This window comes from Schistocerca gregaria, chromosome 8, assembly GCF_023897955.1.
Source record: "Schistocerca gregaria isolate iqSchGreg1 chromosome 8, iqSchGreg1.2, whole genome shotgun sequence".
Classification (NCBI taxonomy): Eukaryota; Metazoa; Arthropoda; class Insecta; order Orthoptera; family Acrididae; genus Schistocerca; species Schistocerca gregaria.
In genome coordinates, this window is record NC_064927.1 from 6,135,416 (window position 1) to 6,142,091 (window position 6,676).

General features: G+C 45.6%; 1 non-coding gene across 1 annotated transcript; it reads right to left on the reverse strand.

Annotated features, from left to right (window-relative positions):
• Positions 1-5,253: 5,253 nt before the first annotated feature.
• Trnar-ucg (transfer RNA arginine (anticodon UCG)) lies at positions 5,254-5,326 on the reverse strand. The gene has a single exon. It is a non-coding gene; the product is annotated as a tRNA-Arg (tRNA).
• Positions 5,327-6,676: the final 1,350 nt, after the last annotated feature.

A 6,676-nucleotide genomic window follows, 5' to 3' on the forward strand; every position in this document is an offset into this window, starting at 1 on the left:
AAGATAGACCCAGAAGTCTTCTTTACTCTTTTCTTCTTTTGTAAATAAGTAGTGTACTGTAGCGGATTTTAACCAGTTTAGTGCGTTCCTTCTCGTCCGTGGGTACGGAGTATCATCCGGCGTTAGAAAGGCAGCAGGCGTTATATATCTGGGAGATGTTCTGCTGATGAGCGCCAACTTGTTCGTGATATATGCCCATATATCTTTTACTTTGTCGCACACAAATCTGTGTTCATCAGTATCTATTAAATTACACGTGATGCATAAAGGTGATTCTGCGAGGTGTATGTTATGTAGTTTGGAGTTAGTGGCCAATTTTCTGTTAACTGCGAAATACCAAGTGGCTTGCATTGCTGACGGCTATTGTGGACAATGGATGTTCACCCAGATTACCTTCCAGTCGTAAAAATTGTATTTGTCTTCGACGTTATTTGGCTTCTTATCTTTAATGAGTTCCTGGTACACGCGTTTCACTGCCGTCATTGCTTGTACGGCGATTCTTGTCTGTGCATAACTGTACTCCAATAAAAACCGTTTTAAATGATAAAGTCCGTTTGGAATATGTTGCACCATGATGGGTGGACTGAGGTCGGCCGGAGCTATCTCAGTAAGCAGGTGAGCAGCGAGACTATCAGCTGAGTGTTTCCATTGGTGGAAAGTTTTTGATGTGTATAAAGCTTGCGCCTTCTTTCCAACATCGACAAGCTTTAAGCCACCATTTTTTGTGGCCAGCGTTAAGGTGTCAAACTGAACTTTAAAAATGTGACGATGGCTGACAAACTGTCCTAATGCTGACATAATTCGTTTTGCAGTGAGTGCAGACATTGGTAAAATTTGAGCGATATAATTGAGTTTTGAGGTGAGATATACATTTGCGACCGTGACTTTCTGAATTTCATTTAGTTTTCGTACACTGTGTTCCCGTATGCCGGCACGAATAGTCTGTAGAAGCTTTCTATAGTTGGTTGCAATTGTGTGCCGGATACTACGCTGAAAATCAATTCCAAGACACTTGAAGATCTTCAGCTGACGTAGTTGCCTGTGAGGGCGCGATCCTAGGCCGCGGCCAATATTGAATATTCCAGACTTTGTCCAGTTTAGTTGTGCAGCGGACGCTTGCTCATATTGCCTGACTGTCTGTAGTGCGGTTTCCACTTCAGTTCTATTTATGATAAGGAAACCGACATCGTCTGCATACGCCTTGCACACAACTCGGGATCCATGTATGACGATGCCCTGTAAACTTTTCGTCAGGGTAGCTAACAAAGGCTCAATGGCAATCGCAAAAAGCGCCATGGACATTGGGCAGCCCTGCCTGACGGAACTGACTATCTCTATTGCTCGGGTAGGCTGGCCATTGATGAAGATTCTGGATGAATTAGTCGCTACCATCTGTTGTATAATGGCAACGAACCCAGGTGGAAAACCCATGGCAGACATGGTACGAAAGAGATACTGGTGGTTTACCCTGTCAAAGGCTTTGTCGAAATCTAAGGACATGATGGCACATTTCAGTTTACAGACTTCCGCAATGGAGATTAAATCACGGTAGTCGCATAAAGTCTGTTGAATTTTCCGATCCTTGCCCACGCTGGTCTGGTAAGGTCCAATGATGCTGGTCATCGTGGATTTCAGCCTTTGGGCCAATAGTCTCGCAAAGATTTTATAGTCGCTGTTGAGCAGCGTTATCGGTCTTAGATTTTTTACGTTGGCACCGCCTGAGTTTTTTTTAATTAGAACGATTGCGCCTTCACAGAAGCTGGTGGGGATCACGTTGTTGTGGTCTAGAAGTTCGTTACACATGCAAGTGATCTTCGCCTTTATGGTGTTCCAGAATTTTTGATAGAATTCGGCGGGAATTCCGTCAGGTCCGGGGGATTTATTCTTAGCACTTTCCCAGATGACATATTCCACGTCGTCTTCGGTTGCCACGGCTAATAGCTGTTCCGCGTTCGCGAGACTGACTCTGTTGTGCAAATTATTCAAAAGATCGTCCCGCACTTGCACGTTAACTTCTATTTTTGACATCAAGGTGGTGAAGTAGTTTAGCACCGCCGCCTTAATCTCATTGTGTGTAGTCAGCGTTGCGCCATCCTCAGCAGTTAACTCCGTCAGAATTTTACGGGATACTTTCCTACTTTCTTGGATCATATGGTAGACTGAGGTGAATTCTTGGTGTGCAGTAGTCTGGACACGCGACCTGACTTTGTAGCCTTCTAGCTGCGTCCTCCTTAGGGTTAGGATTTTGGCCTGGATTTTCTTAATTCGTTTACATTGCTCGACGGCCGAAGTGCCGAGCGCATACAGTTCCCGCAGACAATGAAAATAGAAATGGATCGTCCTGTGAAGCCAAAAGCTCTTTTCCCGTGCTTAGTTCATGAAACACCACCTAATTTTAGGTTTGGCGCACCTGAGCCACCAATCAATGGCTGTATTGTAAGAGGCAAATCTTTGTTCACATTCTCGCCAGGTTTGGAGGAAGGCTTCTTGACACGCCGAGTCTTGAAGATGTGAAATATTTAATTTCCACAGGCCCCTGTATCGGTACGTTCGTTGTCGGTCTAGAGTGATAGTACAGATGTATGCAGCATGATCTGAGAACGCCACTGGCCATACTTCTGACTGCAGAATATTATTCCTCAAATTAGGTGTGACATAAATTCGATCGAGACGGCTTGCCGAATGGGTCGTAATATGGGTAAACCCAGGTGCAGCCCCATGCTTGAGCTCCCAAGAGTCAATTAAGTGTAAGTCTCGTACAATTCGTTCCAGTTTAAGTGATCTGTTAAGATTGGGAGTCTGGTCCTTTGCACTGATGACACAGTTAAAGTCACCTCCGAAGATAACATTGTCATGGCGGACGCCAAAGAGAGGAACTATTTCTCCTTTAAAAAAATCTGCTCTTTGACGTCTATTACTGGAACCGGATGGGGCATATACATTAATTAGTCTGTTGTTATAAAAAGTGCCCGCAATGCCCCTACTGTTCGGCAATTCTGTGACGTCAGTGATAATAATACTTTCCTTGGCAATAAAAGCTGTACCTAGTTCACAACCGGCTCCAGGATTAGTAATCACATTATAACCTGGTATGCAATCAAGTCCGACCTCTGTCACTTCTTGGACAAATAAAATGTCTACATCAGCTGCATATAAAAGTCCTTTAAATGTTGTAATTTACAAGCGCTACGTATTAATATTTAGAGTAGCAAGTCGATAGGCCTGTGGCTGAATTGTGGGTGACTAAACAGAAGCAATGCCTAAAATCCGTCCAATATCAATCATAAATAGCGCTGGAAAAGCAAACCACGTCGAAAATGCACTGTGCAAGCAATTTAAAAACATCTATGGACAGTCACTGTAAAGGCAGAGTTAAAAATATTCTCCGTTTGAAAATGGATCAGTCGCGAGTTCTTTTTGCACAGTAGTTTCTGTCGAGGCGTTATCTTTCTCATTAACATCGTCGTCCTTGGGGACCTAAGTTATGGCTGTCACCGTTTCTGAAGTATCCATACTGTCTACTTCGACATTGGATTCTGTATCGTCTGCCCAACTAGTTGGCTGTGGGCCTGTCGAGGTGGTTATTGACGCTTCAACAGGATAGAGGTCGATCATGTGGTTATCACGGTCGGCTCGAAGTGTAGCTGACTGTTCGGGGTTCAGAGGTAGAGCATCTGAGACATTGTCAAGGACTGATGGTAAACTAGCTGAGGGATGATCATGGTTTGTGCTATCAGATGCTTTTGCACTGATTTGTTCACCGATCTGTTTAGCCTTTTCGCGCAGAACCGGTGCAATCAGTTCGGCACCCTGGCGGGCAACTCTCCGTTTTTTAGTTTTTCTGGGAGATGCACACTTTTGTGGGCTTTTATCATCACCTGCTTGAGATTCCCCCCGTGGAGTAGCATAGGCCGGTGGAGACGCAGCCGTTTGCAACGCAGATGCCCGTTCTTCGGTGACTACGATAGACGTCGATATTTCTACTGGTTTAGGTTGACTCTGATCAGGCGTTTCAGCAGTCTCTATTCGTCTCACAGTCGCAGGCAGTTCAGTGGTTTCACTAACTTCTGGGACCGTGGGTGTAGCCGAAAGCCCACGCGCCACGGCCACATACGTTACAGACAGTGTTGTCATTGAGGGGGGCGTGGCAGCCCCGCCGATAGGCAGCTGCGCCACTCGCCTCTGCATGCATTCGGCTTGCACGTGACCTGTCGAGTTGCATGCTGCACATGTTCGAGGCTGGTCATCGTACATTACTATCGCACGATACCCGCAAACGTGAACATAAGACGGGATGTGCTTCTGCAGCTCGATTCTTAATTGGCGCACCCCGTTAAGAACTGGGAATTTATGTGCACTAGACCAGCGTTCCGCAATATTGCTTATGATTTTACCGTAAGGACGAAGCACTGCGTTTATCTGTTCACTGGTTATTTCAAATGGAAGTTCAAAAATTCGAACAGTCCGTATTCCTAGGCCGGCATGCGAAACAACAACTTCTCCCACATTTCCATCGCTATGTTTAAACGTTAGGATACCACCACAAGATGCAACAATTTTCTCGCACATGTCGGATCTCGCTAATTTAACGAAAACGGTGCTACTGACAATCGAAAGATGTCCTGGCGACTGACAGAGACGTAGGCTAACTTTAAAGTTGCTATTTCCATTACATCACGTTAATCAGAAAAACGGCAATTTACATCTGCAGCGGAACAAAATTCCGCTCCGCCCAGCGTGGGGCTCGAACCTACGACCCTGGGATTAAGAGTCGCATGCTGTTCCGACTGAGCTAGCCGGTTCCCTCGGTGAATTCCTGGCGGGTAGCACGTCACATAGTACTCGTTTGGGTTGGGTGGTCCGATACAGAATCTCTCCATGCTGCCTAATGTTTTCCTAACGTCACACTCGTCACGTACTTCACTTTTATTTCATAATCATTTCTGAGAGGAAAAAGAATTGCATGACAACCTGCAGAGCTAGTGGCGTCAAAATTAACACACATACTTGATGTGACTCAAAAGCCGAACGAGTTACTTTCCGACGTTGTTTTAGATGTGCAAGTGCCAGTCAAAACTCGCGGTGACGGCACTCTGCCGACCATTTCGCTAGTTAACACCGGTCTTGTTGTGTGTGTCTCAAACTCAAGAGCATCTCCAAGCAGAAAATGGTCAACAGCAACATTCAGACGGTTTCGTACTGCTGAATTGCTACATTAAAACGCTATGTTTCTTTTTCAGAACTGGAAAAACACGAGCGTGACAGGATTCGAACCTGTAATCTTCAGATCCGAAGTCCGATGCCTTATCCATTAGGCCACACGGTCTCTGACGACCAAGTATAACTTGTATACGACTCATCTTGAAACGCTCACACCCCTGAGGATTTGTGTTTTCGTCCTACACAGCCGCTGCCCCTTGCTCTTTCCCACCCATTCGTTACATTCAACCTCTTACGAGACCGACTAAATATAGTCTGGGAAACAAGACCACACACCTTGTGCATTCGGAATCGAAGGCAGGGCGTCATAGCCGCATTTGCTACGATGGCCATTTGCTACTTCTGCAGAAGCGGCGGCGGCGACGACCGACGACGACGACGTACGACCGCGAGAGGCTCTGATATATGTGAGAAATACATCTACAAAATGTAATTCAGACTGCCTCGTCCCACCTTATGCTGTACCGCTTTGGTAAATGCTTTATCTGCGCCATTCGTCCTAATCACATCTGAGAGTAATTCTTAATAAAACGCCTTTCGCTAACTGTTCGTCATCACAGATACTGTTTGCTATACGGCCACGTTGCGCAACTGATTTCCAAAATTCGTCTTCCTCCTGTTAGGATGAAACTCACGACCCTAGTTTACTAGACTAGTGCTCTACCACTTTTTTTTTTTTTGCCGTCACTTGAGGCCGCGAAATATATTTTGCGTAGTTTTCTGCAAGCGTCAGCGGAGCGTCAGTCGAGCTAAGTCGGGACAAGTCGCATAAGGGGAGCAACAAAATGCGCATTTCCGGTACCGAGAATCGAACCCGGGCCTCCTGGGTGAGAGCCAGGAATCCTAGCCACTTATTTTTTTATTCGCCTTAATCACATCTGAGAGTAATTCTTAATAAAACGCCTGTCGCTAATTGTTCGTCATCACAGATACTGTTTGCTATACGCCCACGATGAGCAACTGATTTCCAAAATTCGTCTTCCTCCTGTGAGGATGGAACCCACGACCCTTGGTTTACTAGACCAGTGCTCTACCACTTTTTTTTTTTTTTAATACTGGGTGAGAGCCAGGTATCCTAGCCACTTTTTTTTATTGACCCCTGGTTTACAAGACCAGTGCTCTGCCCCGTTTTTTTTCTTTTTTTTTACCATTATTTTGTGTCGTTTTCGTCTGCCATTGTTTAAAAGTTAGGGGTGACAATCAGATTCAGGCCTACGGAAACAAAGCGGGCAGGGGTCGAAACCCGAGGCCTGGCCACGATGATTCCACCGTCCTGTTTCCGAATGGCACCTGTACAACGGCGTCGTACTTTCCCCTACTGTCTCGGTTCTTGGTCTTGCGTTTGTTTCTCTTGTTCGCCCTAAAGGTCCACGTAAACTTCAGTCCAGGTGTAGAGAAGAATTTTACATAAAGGCGGCAAAACCAGTTACAGTATAAAAGAAATCGGCTCACACAG